Raw genomic sequence first — 16,295 nt, 5'->3', positions numbered from 1 at the left:
TTGGAACAGAGCAAGCACGTTCTTTGCCAAGGAGCTGAATGCATTACCAGTGCCAATGCAATATGCAAATTTTGTTAAAGGAAATGTAATTTTCCATTCCCCTTGCTGATTGCACTTAATGCAACTTGCAAAGTGATGGTGATTTAATTGAATTTCCAAATGCGGCTAATCTAAATCAAGGAGCAGATTAATATGTGGCCATTGTAATATCTTATGCAAATATTTGAAGCATATGCCACTAAAAGCTTTTATTAATGAGATCTCCAGGAAGCTGCTGTCACATGAAGGGGGAGGGAGTCAGTAAGAGAAGAAAGTGTGCATCACCTGCAGAAAAAACTGCCTGTGGCAATTTATATATCTTTTATGTGGGCTTAAATGTATTAATATGCATCAGCTTCTCACGCAGACACGAGCTTAAATAACATCCTTTTATTAGAGTAAACATGTTTTTTGCCCAACACAGGGATGAGCAGTAGGCATAGATTCAGTGACCAACAATTCTTCCCAAACCTTACAGGCTAGTGTATTATAAATTCAAATCAAAAGAGTAAAATGATCAGAGATGTTAACAGCATGTGATGGGTGTCCTGCTCTAAATCTGGCCCAGCATGTAATGTGTGTTAATGTTAGTTGGACCTCCTGGGCTGCAGTAACATGGGACTGGATATTCCCCTCAGGGATCGCTGACTTATTTCAGCCGTCCTTTGCACAATCCACTGTATGCTGATGCATTAAGTTTTTCATTATCTGCTAGCATTTTTTTTCCCTGTTTCTTTCTTTCTCTCGCTCTCTTTTCCTCACTCACTCACACCTCCCACAGCGCTGGACAGCATCAAACCGGGTTTGGTGATTAAAGGAAATGTCAGTGCATTCATTAAAAATTCCACAGTACCTCCGTGCTCACTGTGCTTATTCTGCTATTTTAATGCATCTTGGCATTGTTCAGTTGTTGTATTACATGGCGATCTCCTGTGTTATATCTAAGCGTGTTCAGGTGTGCTAAGCGTTTTACTTCTTTTCCTCTCATTTTATGGGTTTACTCTCCATAGATTGTGCCACGCTACAAGAGAGGGAAATAGCTTCTTACAGCTGGTCGGTCACTCACTCATTTGTACACCTCCTCTGCCTCTCTTTTTCCCCCATCCTCTCCTCTCGATATTTCTTTCTTGCTAAGGGGGATGGCCACAGCTGGCCAGACATCCAGGCAGGGCTATGCCTGAGGGAGCCCCATGCAGCTGGCAGATAGTGAGTGCAGCAGTGGAAGTTGAAGCGAGGCTCTGAATTCGAAATTCAACATGATGCATGTTGATACAGTTTTTGCCTTTTACAGTATGGATAAAAACCATCAGAAATTCATCCTCAACTCTTTATGACATGTGTGGTTATAGAAACTTGGAGATGTAGTGACATCTCACACGAGTACTTTGTATTCCCCTGTAAATAGCGAGCTATCAGCTTATATGATTATCAGCCTGACAAGTGCAAGCACTGCCATATCTTGAACTTCCTTCTAATTTCTCTACCCTATGTCATCTTATAAACCCTAATTCACAAAATGATTAATATAAATGTCAAATTAATATTTGATTGTTGTTTTCTCTGTATTGCTTCGATTGATGGGATGTCAGTTATTCTGTATGTTTGCTTTTATTTTTAATTGTCTTTCTGTAAGGCCAGGATCATACTACACGATTGTTTTGTTGTTCATGACGGCCACTCTGCCAGATTTCGCAGACACGCTGCCAGAAATCATCGCTGTCTTGGACAGAGTCACACCACAGATCTGATACTGACCACACCTGCGACCGTTCATCGTGTGGCATTGTCAAGAGCATGTCAAAGGTCGTAGGTCATCGGGGAGGTCATGACAACGGAGCCCCTTTGTGCGAGGGTGGCTGTCTTCTGCTCTGAAAGGGCAAAGAAACAAAAAATAAGAAACAGCTGTGGACTCGTCCGTGGATAGCACAGAGCAGGCAGTATGGGTGATCTATCTTTCAAACATACAGTACAGGCCAAAAGTATGGACACACCTTCTCATTCAAATGATTAGGAAAGTGTGTCCAAACTTTTGGCCTGTACTGTAACTTGAGATAAAATATTTGTTAATATGTCAAAATCATTAGCTACTTTAGTTTAGTTATTCACTATTTCACGCCAACATTTACCTTTTTTGACTTTGTCAATGTCAAAAAGGCAGATGCTGTTGGTTACTGTTGCCACCACTCCATGAGTTTTCTCTCTGTCATTGCACCGTTGCTGCAGCAGCAACTGTGGCATTTCTCACCACGTTTTTTTATTTGTGATATGCTGGACTTTTTGCGTTGTGGTCGTGAATTGAGACACCAGATCGCTGATCTTTGATTGTGTCACACTACAAGGTTTAAAGACAGACGATCAGACACGGAACTGAACGTCAGACGTCTGTCTGATCGTAGCATATTTTGCAGAAAAAAACGCTGTTGGACATGAGCAGCAATAGGAACAGTTCAAGTCAACATAAATTACCTTATCAGTCGTTTCATGGCTACACATGAGGTTAGAAGAGTTAGAGCTTAAGAGAAAAATTGTGGATTCATGATTCTGGTGGATTTATTATTCTGATGGGCTAGAAAAGCAAAATGCTGCCAGTATTTCAGTGAAGTTCTTTCACTTTGACATCTTTTGATCTTTAGAGTAAGTGCTCATGGCGATTGTGTTTCTGCACACCAGAGTGTCAATCAGTGGTGTCATTTTTTCTTCCCCTTACTTCTCATCAGGACCACAGAGAGCCAGAGAAATAAAAAAATCTTCTCTGATCTCTTCTTCAAGTCAACAAAGTATGAAAAGTAATAGTCAAAGCAACGACAGGCAAGCTAATTCAAAGAGAACATCTTATAAAAAGGAAGTTGATGTTGCTTTGCTTTAGTACAGGAACAGTCAGGACAAGGTCTTTTTCTGTTGCAGTTAAAAAAGGAGGGCTATTCAAACTAATAGTGTAGGAAATCTAAGGCTTCATTTCATTTTCTGAATACTTCATAAGACCTTGTGGCCGTGAAAGAATTCCAGTAATTTCTTCTTGGTTTGGATTTTATGTTGGTTTATTTTGACTTTTAAAGCCCAGCCTTGACCTTGGACTCAATGATGTGAGACAATTGCAGCACAAGGTCCATTAAGTAGCCTGTTCTGGAGCTTTTCATTCATCAATCATCTCGATTGTCAGTACATATAGTTTGACAAGTTGTCATGGAATTTCTGATGAAATATGGAACTGCTAGTTTTTATAAAATCAAATGGTTTTGTTTTCATTTTGGATCGGTCATCTCTCTTTATATTGGGATTTGTTGATAGAGGCGGCGTCAGACTACCAAATCAGGATGGATGAATCCCCTGAATGCAATGCAATAGAGTTAATCACACAAAGTTAACAGTTCATTTTAACATTGACATGATGCACAGATAAAGACTGATAATATCTGCACATTTTAAAAAGTATTTGAATAAAAAGCTGCAGCTTCCTTGAAAAAACATCTCGCCTGTTCCTGGCATCCCTAGCCTAGACCTGCGTGTCTTCCTACAGCAAGAGGAAAAAAAAGAGGAAGTCAGAATGTCCGTGGTCAGGAAAATCTTCAAAGTGATATTATGTAGGAGTAATAGTGATGGTGTAAACGCGTTGTGTACTTATTGACAAAGAGTACACTTTAATTTCATTTCTGTTGAATGGGGTACAGTCGTACACTGCACTTCACAGAGGTTAGTTTACTTTGTCACTTGTGAAAATAACCAAATTTAGGGTTATATATTTACATATCTGACTTTTTTTGTCATAAATAAATCCCATTTAGCATAATGTAAGTTAAAGAATAATTATTTCCTAATTTTAAGCTTTGTGTTTTTATGCCTGCATTTGCAAGTCGCCCAAGATGGGTAAAAATATTGGTTATCGGCCACATTAGTTGTAAAATATCGGCATTTCGCATTTTAGCAGAAAATCCAATATTGTGCATCTCCAGAATTGATAGTTACCTGTAGTGGGATAAATAGGGATGGAGGCACTATTAGAAAAGCAATTATGGACAGCACAATAACACATCTTTTCCATCTACCTCACCAGTTTTTGTCCAACGAGCACAAAGAGCTCCACATTCTGTAAATGCCAAAAGGTGGTGGTGTCCCTCCATGTACACCAGCCTCGTGTACACACTGTACATGTGAGGAGGTGATGGGGACTTACTGCAGCCTGAGGTCTCTGCTGCAGAGTGAGGGGAGGGCAGGGGGAGTTGGAATCATAGAAAAGCCTTTGTTCACTGCCTACTGCCATTGAATGAAATGCCATTGATTGTTGGCTCGGATGTCTAGTCGGAGGGAGGGGCTGGGAAAACATGGAAAAAGAGAAAGGGATGCAGGGAGAGAAATAAAGGAAGAGGCAGACAGGGTGAGGGACAAAACATATAGCTAGAAAAATAAAACAAAACCAAAGTGAACAGATCAAAATGCAAGCGGAAGAGCAAGGCTTCTGCAAATCTATGATTTGACTTGAAAGGGAGAAGAACTGAGAGAGCAAGGTTGAAAATGTAGCATAAAAGAATGGAAGCTGGGAATCAGTGCCATGTAAGCAGGTGGTGACTGCGACAGACTCATCCTCAGATCTTCCACAGCAGGATACCTCATCAACATTCCCACCTCAAATTTAACTATTGTCAGAGAATAGAGGAAGTCAGAATCCCAGTGGCTCAGATGGATTACACAGTGTTCACTGTACTCATGACATCCCACCTTAGACTGTGGCAACCTTCATCATGAACTTCCTGTCAATCAGTATGTTATCATAGCAGAAATTGCCTAAGAATGTCAAACTTTAACTAGAATCGGTCTTTATTGAATAGTTAATGTAATGATGACATTTACACATAGCAAAAATGATATCAATGTCCTTTTTCCGACAGTATGTCTGTTGAATTAATTAGAGTAAATTCAGTGTAAGTGGTAAATTAATCACTTGGTTAATGTCTGTGGAAAATGATATTTAGAGCAGAAAATCTGAATAACTAAAATATAAAATAACTTAACATTTTTAATAGTTATTCTTTTCCTTTCTTTCTTTTTGTTCTTCACACAAAAAATTTTACTCAAGGAATAATTGGAATTCTTTTAAAGAATTCATAGAACTGCTCTCATACATACAAACATAAAACTAAATGAAACATTTTATGAAATCTTCAGTTAGAACATTATGCTGAAGTTCAGCCTATTGGCCAATATTTCTGGGAAAAAATAAGAAAGTGATTTCTTTCTTTCCAAAAACAATGAATAAACACATTACACACTGTAAAAAAATCTTGCTGATTTTTGCTGCTTTAAAATGGAAGGTTATTCAGCTGTCACACTTGTTTGTTTTGCTTCTGTTTACATCTCATTACTTTTTGGTTTTCTCATGTGTTGTTGATCACCTCGTAACATAAAAACATCGACCGCTTTTTACAGCGCCACTCCAAAAATGAGCAGGTTGATGTAATAAAACTGCCTCTATATCTCATTTTCAAATTCGAAACAGTTGTTCTTCTGTATTGTTTACTCAGGGGAAAAGTGCTATAGAAGCGAGAGATACAGTGTGTTTTATTAAAAAAAAAAAAAAAAAAAATTGTGGCTGCACATAAGTCCACGTCTGCCGAGCCTTGTTCGCTTCAACCAGAACTTTTTCCTGCCGCTTTTCCTTCTTCTTCTTCTGCTTTTTTTTTTATAGATCTATATCAAAACTAAATATCATGAATATCAAAACCTGACAATTGTTTGGCAGAGCTGAGGCCTGTCAAACACGTCATGTTGAGGGCACCAGTATTCCCAAATATTTAATTATGTTCAACCTCAGATTGACAAATAGTGTACCCATCGTCTCCAAGCCTGTTGTGAAGCATTTCTAATGACACAAGATGGCTTTTTGAAATGTATTCTAACGGTCCTTAGCTCGGCAGCCTCCTTCCTATAGCTCATAAGGTAATGCAATTGGTAATACAATCGCAAATTCAGCTAAGCTTTGAAGGTGTCCTATTGTGTGTGGTTTAGGCACAGACGGCACACCTGTGGGTGTTTCAGCTTACAGAAAACATGCAGCATGCAGGAAATTCTATAGAGAACATCAAAGTGAAGTGGTCAAATGTCTGCGCTGGAGAGAGCACAGCTACTCCTCCTCCCTGCAACTGTCCCTCTCTTCTTCTCACTTGCTTGTTTCTTCTCTCTGTCTGCCAGTCCAGTCTGTGGCGTTCCCTCTACACTTTTCTCCGGGGAGATACGGTTGACATGCTGCGGGCTAAAGGGAATTTGTTCTGCACATCAAGGATGCATCATCTTGCTGTTTGTGCGAGCAGTGCCTGAAACAGACGGAAAAGCATATATAAGCATACTGCAGTGTAGCCATTTTCCCTGTTAGAGTCAGAAGAGTTCCCACATATTTGGTTTTTGCTTTGAGCAGGACGGTCAGCTATTATATCAACTTGTTTGGCCTCTGGTTTTACAAGACAAATGCATTTCAAATGACGACATAACCAAAGAAAATACCGAATCATGTTTTCAGCACAGGCCACCAGTTTCAGGGGCTGAATTTGATGAGTGCTGCTTTGCGCATATTCACGCTGTGCGTGATGTGAGTGAGTGTATGTGAGATAACCTGGTGCAACCTTTCCTCCAGTTGTAACTATCTATCCAGAGTCACAGACTCCGGATATATTATTAATGAACTGCATTTTTAATTCTGCTAACTCATTGAAAAACAGTATGTCTGCAGCAGGGGGCAACATCTGCCGTGATAATTAATTTTTTTTTTTACTCTGAAAAGACAGTTTTTCTGGGGGAGAGAAGGAGGCGGAGACAGAAGTAATAAAATAAAAAAAAAAAATAGAAAAGAGAGGTTTGGGTTATTACAAGGTCAATTCCATTAAGAATGCCTCAGGATGAATGAATGGCCCAGAGCTGCTGGGCACATTGGGGCCCGCCTTTCATCAATCACCAGCTCCTCTGTTTTGGCCATGACACAGGAAGCAGAGGGGAGCTGATTTGATTATTGCCATGTTTCTGAAAGAGTTCTGTGACTGACAGCTTCCCAAAGAAGAGCCCACAAAAATTCTTTGGATTTTATCAGCACTTTCAGTCTTGGAACATGAGCCTGCTTTCATTTTGTGTTTTTCTTATTAAGAAAAATGTAATATTTCTGATCCCAAAAAAACATGAATGTGTCATATGAACAAAGGTTACATGTGCAGTGTATTGCCTTTGCGCCACTCATCCGAAAACTATTAAAAACACATCAGTGGGCCTCACAGTTGCACTTGGCGTTATCACCGTTAATTATCATAAACAAGAGGACTGGAGTTTGGGTTGACTCAGTTCCATGCTCATTGTCATGCTAATCATTAGTGCACCAAATGTGCTGTAGCTACAAATGATCTCCACTAAAAGCACTGTTTGCTGTAGCAATAGCTAGAGACTACAGTTCCCAACTGTTTTTGGAAATGACTGAACTGAACAAAAATGCAACTACTGTATGAGGCAGAGCTGTAATCAGTGAATAGCACGCCACACATGGTGTTGTTTTGTGCATGCACTATACAACATTATCAATATATTTATTAATATATACACATTTAAGGAAGTTTTGAATTATTGCTACTGATGCACAGTGTATTTAGACAACTAGAGATAGAGAGAGGGGAAGGGAGGGACAGTGTGTGAGAGTGTTCATCTGACAGATGGAGGGAGGCAGAGGTGAATCTGTGTGTGAGGATGCTGTAGGTGATGTAGTTCTCCACTGGAAAGACTGTCCTAATAATAAGGTGCTAGAAGAAAGTATCTTTCGTTTCCACTGCAGTTTGAGTGGATTTGTGATTTGGGTGCAGATAATCAGGTGCCTATTTTTGTACGAGATGAAACCTCATTCCCAAATTGCTGCTTAGCAAGCCTACGTGTTATCTATTGCAGCTAGCTGCACAGGAAAAATATATTCCCTTTACCTCCTGCCTGTAGTCAGTATATAGCATTAGTTGATGATTAATATGAAGCAAAAGGTGACTGTTGTGTCTAATGCATGTCCTGCTATGAAAAACGAAACTACCCAAATACATAAAAAATGACAAGAGCCTGGATGTGAGGTGCAGGATACTGCTTCCCAATTACCACAGCACTCACTTTACATGGATATATTATTGTTTCCATGGTAGTTATTGTTCCTCTAAACCTGTGAACTGCTCCAGTGTTTGCCACATTGTGTGTCAAGTTTGAGTGAGGAGCCCAATAAATGCAAATTAGAAGAGAATAGATGAATTGCTTTTACTTATCTGCAGTTGAATTTCTTAGCTGGTGGAGGTGCTCAGTGCCGGACCTGTCATCATTTTTACCTCTCTCGTGAACAAGTTGCTGAGGGTTTTTTTTCCCCTCCCCCCATCGACCTAGCACTATCAGTAACACATCCTTCTCTCTCCACTCAACCACCCAGTGGAACCAGCAAGGCTCCAGGGAGAAGACAACCCCTCCAATGGCCAATTACACCATTAATTGCTTATCAGATCCAATTTGGGACTGTAGTAAATGAAGCAAAGTATTCTGTGCTGTGGATGTGTGAGAGAGAGAGTGTGTATCTAGCAGTGTGTTGCCCCTGTCATCTCCAATCAGTGGAACTGAAACACCTAATTGCTGAGCTCCCACTTGTTTGCCTTCCAAAACCTTCCTTTGTTGGTCTGATCAGATCGAGTTGAATGCTGTGATGCATCAGGACTTCCTTTGGGCTGCACATACTGCACAGCACCACATATGGCCGGCCCACTTCCTGAGGTATAATTTCAAACCGAGTAAAAGTATACATGTGCTCTAGTGGAAGGTGGCGTAATTGATGAAGAGAATTTCAGTTTCTGTCATCTGTGAATCTGCTGACACACACTTTAAATGATAAGGGGCTATTAGAGAGCCTCTTCACTCTGAGCCTCAGCTGCCTCCAAGTTTTTCTGCATTGCTGGCAGTGCTTGGTATCCCTGACAAGATTAGAGACACCTCTTCATTTGTCTTGCTTTGGTGCTTAATTTATGACACTGAGTTTCCCCTTTCTTTTCTTTCACTCCCAACTCAGATTCTTTTTTCTCCATGAAGTTCTTCGAGACTCACTTGTGATAAATGTTTAAATGAATAAACAAAGCTCAATTGAAGTTGAGCTCTTGTTGATTCTTTTTATCCCTTAATGACCTAAATGAAGATTAAGCTTATTGGACGAGAGCAGGTGAAGAATTCAGTCTGATGCACACTCTCTTGTGGCAGGACTGACACAGAAACAAATGTTCACAGACACACACACACACACACACACACACAAACACACAGCTCATCGAGCATAATAGCCCAGCTGTTTTGTAAGATGCCTATTTATACCAGCAGCTTACCTGTTGAAGATATAACCATTGATGCATTCAGGGGTGTTGTGTCAATTTTTGATAGAGTTTCCGTCTGATTTATTTTCTCAGGGAAAGTGAATCAATGGAAATCTCATTAAGTGAGAAGGTAAAGGTCATGGCAGATGTGTAAACGAACGCCCCAGTGGTTTCTCAACACAGTCTCAACACACTCAATATAGCTTCACGGTGACTTATACACTGCAGGCTTTATCTCTTCACCAAGAACTCAGAATAGAGTCTGAGAACGTGTCAAAAGATTTTGAGTCTTAAAACATATTCAGGACACACTTTTTTTTCACAGCTTACGTTAACACTAACAATGAAGTCAAACAATATTTTGAACTATGTAAAAAAACACACCAAAAAAATCTGGTCCAAAACATATTCCTCCAACTTATGCACATGATATCAGATTCCACAGACAGGTTGGAAATTTGTAAAGCTTTGAAACACCTTCAGAAGAATAGACTGCAAACATTTTTGCACTTCTTGCCGTTCATTGCAATGCAAGATTAGGCTGCTAGCTGGTTGGCGTGTTAGAAAGCATAGTTTATTAGTTTATCAACAGAGGAGCTCTTCGTAGGAGTTTAGGGTGCTCTATTTCAGCAAAACAAATAGTATTTATTCTGGACTGTGAATTTATGATAATGTATTCTGACAACATCTAATTGTTTATTATAGCAATATGTCATAATGACAAGTTGCATACCTTGTTTATGGCAGTTTACTAATAACTTAATAGCTTAATTTTAGCTTAATTTCAATCTATTATGTCTATCAAAATGAGGTGCCACACAGTGGAATTTTTCAGAGCTAAGATAGACAGATGTTAATGCCGGGTGTTGGTAGAGTCCAAAAAATATGAAATGAAGTTAATATTGGACTTAAATTCATCAGGTCGGCATAGACCCAACCCCAAATGAATGATAATGCTACCCTGTTTTCGCTGCATGTGTAACTGGAAGACTGTTGCCGAAAATCTGTCATTTGGTGAATTTGAGAAGTGTGAATGTGAGTGTAGACGTAATTGGGTATCTGCTATGTACAGACAACCTGCCCAGATTGTTTTCCCATCTTGGGTCTCGAACATGTTGTGAGACTCCTGTGAAAATGAGAAGGCCAATGAAAATGGATGTAAGGATACAAGGCAATTTGATTGCCTACAAAGCCGAATTTGTCAAGAAACAATATGGAGTGAATGTCAGGCCTGCTTTTTAACTCCTTCATCAGTTGCTGAGATACTCCAGGGACTCTGCAAAGGTGTGAGAAAAAGCAAGAGCTGGCACTTGAATACAGCTGCTGAGCTTCAAGTCAACACTGCTTTTCATTTTTTGAAGTGTGTGGCTATCCACACAGTATTGATATCATGTTTTAATTTTCCATTTCTGGTGGAAAATGTGGTGAGATCTTGTAGGAGGTTCGGCAGGCTCTCAGCTGTTACAAGACCCCAGACCTTAATAAGTCACAGCAAGCGCTGGGAATGGATATCCGAGGGGACGGATGTTTTCCAGACACAATCCACCTAAAAGAGGTGTTATTAGTCAAGCGCTGTTACTCATTCTATTCCCCCACCTCCTTGCCCACACTAATTTCCTCTCAACTTTGGTGTCTCTCACTCCAGTGGCAATATGACATGTGAAAATAGATTCATATGTGGTTATTCCCCAAAGGAGCATTTTTCCTCAAGCCTCGTGAGCGCTGCTGAAATCACCCCATCTGCCCCCAGCAAGGCCACCACTTTCCATCCCACAGTGCTGTCCTGCACACACCTTGCTCTGGGATAGCGATGATTTTTATTTTGATGGTGTGAAGCTGGCAGCACATGAGGAGACAGTGGAATAGAAAGCTGCGATGTTTACATGTCTTGGATAAATGACAGTGCTGTTTGCTTTAATAACCACACTGAATGCAGGGACATGTGTAATTGCTTTGGTGTTGCCCTGATGGCTACAAATAATGGCACTCTCCATGATTACGGAGTCAGTTAGGTGCTGGAGGGGTACACACAGGTATATAACTGTACGTGAGTATTCCCCATCCCTCACCTCCCTTAGTTTTTGTCTAGGTCTCCACCCCAAGGGCTTGATTTAGATGAAATGTCACTTTTAATCGAAAATTTGATGAAAGCAAAACAACAACTTGGAATATTGCTTGTGTAAGTAACAGGAATGAAGGCAAGTGCCAGGGCGAAGTCAGCGACAGGGGTTGTTTCTCCCTTGATTGTACTCTTTTGGAATTCATTGGCTGCCTGTATGATATTAGTGTTGTAGCAAATGTAGCCCTCAGGCAGGGAAGGCACCTGGCACATTGCTACTGTTTATAGATGAGTGATCCACAAGGAAATGTGTTAGCAGCCTGGCCCCGCTGTGGACTCAATGCAGAGCAAGCTGAGGGGGAGTGGATGGTGATGATAAGTGCTACAGCAGCTAGGCTTTCTTCTTTTGTTTTCATCTCACTTACCTCTTGTCTTAATTGCTTTCATATCATGATTTTGCATGAGTTGCACTCACGTTAATGAGACACCAACCTTCCTAGTAGGATGACATGACATTTTTGCTCGATAGGCTTTAGTATTCGAGCACTGCTGCTGAAACATTTCTCTCATGTCTTTCATGCAGCCAGCTGCTCCTCCAGTGGGTATTTCTTAATATCATTGGTGCATCAAATCATCATGGCACGCCACGGCGACTCCCTTGGACCTTGTTTGTAGCAGTGCAGATATAAGCTTCAATATCATTTATGTAACCTGCCGTGCAGTGTTGTGTTTCTATAGTAACTCTCACCACCCAGAATTCCCATTTGGCAGTGTAGTAATTAATTTATCGCTATTGATCTCTTGTATCCCTCAAGCCTTTCAGCAGGGTGGCCTGAAAGTTGCATTGTTGATTGAATGCACAATCTATTTTCAGACACTATCGCAAATCAGTTCCCATAGGGGAATAGCTGGGAGAGGGCCAGATTATGTTCCTTCATGCTGCAGTGGTAATGATTTACTTCATTGTACAAGACACAAGTGACTGTAATTGCAGGTCTGGTACTGGGCAGCAGCCTTTGCCCGGCTCACGGTCATGTAGACTGTAATGGCAGAGACTCAACTGCAGGAATAAGCACTTAAGGCACGGCTTACACGCACTAGCCAGCTCTGATGCGTTTAAGCATACAGGGGCAAGATGGTTCAGGTTCAGATTTTTATAATACGTTGTTCTAGCTCCCAGAACAGTTGGGTCTGACATTTACTCAGAGCAGGGCAAATAAGAATAGAGAAATAATAAAGAATTATTTGCCCAAGGACCTTCACCTGCCTTCTTGGCCTCTACCCCTTCTCCTTCCTCATAGCTTTTTGCACTTGCACTTTTCACTTTCCAGGTATTTTGTATTCTACTGTATGTATCCTTGATGAGTGGGAGGCACCGCTGGCAGTCAATGAAAAGAACTGATCTTATAGACCTCTCCAAAACATCTCAGGGATGCTGGGTCCAGACCACATACAGCAGAGTGCAGAAAAAATGTTTGCATGACAACCGTTGTATTCATTACTCACTCAGTAACGCAGAGGAAAGAATTCTCAAGTCACGAACCCGCTTTAAAACCCTTGGGAAAATAAAAACTTAACTGGCACTCATTTGAATGTTAGTGCCTCAGTTTCTTCGCTTAAGTTTCCCATCTTAGCCCAGGGGTGCACTTTTTGGGAAATAAATAGCTATCAAAGAAAGGAAAATGAGAGAGGAGGAGACAAATCTGAGAAGAATGATCGTGCTGGTAATAGCACTAGACAACTCAACAGCAGCAGGATGGAGGTGGGGGAAGAAGTAATGATAGCTCACCTTATGTCAGCCCCTGTGACAGGAATGACTGGAAGTTTGGGAAACAACGTTGTCATGGAAACAGATATTCGTGCGGCTGACAGGGGAGGGCGGTGGGGTGGTGGGGGGGTCACTTTGTGTTTTTCCAGCGCTTCCCGATAAAGATGTCATCCTGAGAAAAATAGGTGTTGGTCATCCATGGCTGTGAGTGCTGACACTGTCGGTGCTAAAGCCGTGTTGTCCTGGGCAGTCCACGGAGGATTCTAAAGGCTGCTCCAGTGTGTCTCTCTTTTATTTGAAATTTGAAGAGTGCTTCCCACAGGGATTTTTAAAATAACATACTGCAAGTGTGGCGATGTGGCAAGTTATGAACTGTGGTGAATAGATAAAGCTCTGCCTTTCATATTAGATGAGGAGTACGGAATGTTGAACAACAGAGTGCTGCGAAAATAAAAGAAAGAGAAGTCAACTGTCCTCTTATCATGAATTCAGTCCTTGGCAGCACAACTAATATAGTGAAGGAGAAGGATCATAAAACTCATTACTATTAGATCAGGATTAGCGGAAGGATTGCTCTGTAATCCTTCTACCAACACTCACGCCATGAATCTTCCAGAATGTCCCAGCTTTTGTGTTAATGATCATCAACAGCAGTAATTTGCTGCATCTTGGATCACATTCTGTCCTCCAATCTTTGCACGAATTTGTGTGCTAGAGGCAAAAGTCCTGTTTATCATGTCCAAGCTGCAGTGCAAGGAGGACGCACTTTTAATTAAAAGTGGTCGTATCTCTCGCTCCAGCATTGGGAGGTGTGATCGCTGCCTGTCACCTTGGCTCAACACAAACATGTTTATTTTTGGTCCCAGATTCATTTAATGGGCTTGTCAAAACTGATGGAAATTAGAGGAGGCAGAGGCACCTGATAAGACCCACTGTTATTAGATGAGCTGTCGTTTGCCTTAGTTTGTCCTGGGTAGATGCATAAATGTTTGTGTTCAACAAGCCAACAGTCTAAAGGAAATACACAACTCAGCACCAATGCCAACTCGTTCCCAGACACACAGTCTGATGATTAAAGTTTTCCCTGGGCAAACTTTTGAGAATAAACAAAAGACTTGACACTTGTAGCTACTGAGGAAGCACCACAGTATTCAGCAGTGCCTCGATGCAACAGTCTGCTCCGTATTGTCTGAAATGTAGAACAGCAGAAGTAAATAGACATGGGAGCAGACAGGCTCTCTTCTTATTCACTTGGGTACTTTCTGTCTTTACTGTCCCTCCTGAACCCCGAAAAGAAAGCAAAAGTTGCATTTCTGCAACAAATCCTCTGTGGGCCAGAATAATAAAGATGTACATCAAATAAAAAAAGTAGGACTTTTACATCTTTTTATATCTGTATCAAGCCTGTGGATGTGTCACTGCAGAGCTGCCTGATGACAGCTGTATTTCTCCTAATGGCAACATATTGGCCTGCTTCCCACAGCTGTATTGGAGTACATCACATTGTAATTTAATGCTGAACTACGACTGTAAGAAACTGAATTGGAGAGGGGAGAATTTCACTTTCCTGCCACCCGTAAAACAGCACAATTGTTTTTGCTCCACATGGGGTTGTTTTATTAAAAAGCTTCTCTCACTGAAGTTATGCAGACAAATGACAGCATGACATAAAAATCCAACTATCTGCTCCCTATGTGGGCTTTAGTAGAGGGCATAATTGCATAGTATTTCTATTGTGTTTGTTGTTCAAGTCGATTGTCATCTCATAAAAATGCAAATAATGTACATATGGAACACGACTGAGAGCACAGGGAGGGTAGACGATTAAAGAATTGAGGGGATTAGGGGCTTAAAAAAAAAAAAAGAAGAGCAGTTGTTGTGCCTCAACCTGTTCAGAGACTCTCCGTTAGTGTATTTCTTTGGATTGCCTGCACTAAAACTATTTAACTGATACAATTCACAGATAAAATAACAGTTGTGAAGCAGGTTTAGTACAGACTTTATAAAGTACTCAAAGGGTCACTGGAATTTATGGACACTGGTTACACTGTTTAGCAATCTCTGGAGAAACCGGTCCCTATTCTGTTTGTTTATACTTATAGTCTACATCCCGAAGGGAAGGCTTCCCCAAATACATGCTTCCAGCACTAAAAGGGGAGACTGACTTGGAACCAAGCACCTTCAGCAGTTCCTGTCACTAACTCTGTGGCGCTGTAACCTCCTTCATCGCAGAAGTAAAAGCCCCGAGGGAGTCATGACTGCTGTGTCACACACTGAGATCCAGTTAATGCTGTGAGAGTAATTTCTTACTTCTTACTTAATATAGCGCAAAAAGAGTTTGGCAGTTGCATTATACTCCACACACACATACACACACACAAACACAATCGAACAAAAACTTGATCAGGCCAAAGGAAGTGCTAAAAAGCAAATGCCCCTGAATGTTACCTTAGTCCCTAACAAGTGTCCACTCTGTCCACTTAGTGCCCTCACATACCTAAGTGCTCCATTTAACCCACTCACAGTGTCAGTGCCCACAACTGATCTCATCACCTCTAAGGACCAACTCTCTCAGACTTGCCTGCTTGCTGCCATTTTCTTTGAACTGCAACCAAAGACAGTGGAGTGAACACAAAAACAGAAATCAATGCAGAGCCTCTGGAAACTCATACACAAAGCAACCAAACTGAGACTGGGACTTTTGGCTATCTCTGTTTGTACAGGTTCCTTAAGAACAGCATCACAGAGGCAAGTCGTCAGGAATCCTTTTGAATTTGAAAACAATTGTTTAACATAAAGGCATCGTGAACACGTCTGTTCATGAAGCTATTGAATTCTATTGATATGCAGATTGACACTTTTCAGCCAGGCTGAATGAATCCTAGATTTTCTTTATTATAAACCTTTAGTCTTTAGTCACTGAATTGAATGCAATATTTATAGAACCATGACATTTCTAGGCCATTGACATTTCAGAAGCCTAGAGGGGTCAGCGTGAAACAGTGTGGTTGGTGTGATGCTGCATTTCAAAGCCTGACTTCATTTCCCTTTTTTCCCAGTCTAAAGGCTTGATGACAGATGTCCT

The sequence above is a fragment of the Echeneis naucrates genome, chromosome 5 (genome assembly GCF_900963305.1).
Source record: "Echeneis naucrates chromosome 5, fEcheNa1.1, whole genome shotgun sequence".
NCBI classification, from domain to species: domain Eukaryota; kingdom Metazoa; phylum Chordata; class Actinopteri; order Carangiformes; family Echeneidae; genus Echeneis; species Echeneis naucrates.
The sequence above is the reverse complement of the archived record's forward strand: the minus strand, read 5'-3'. Positions refer to the sequence as shown.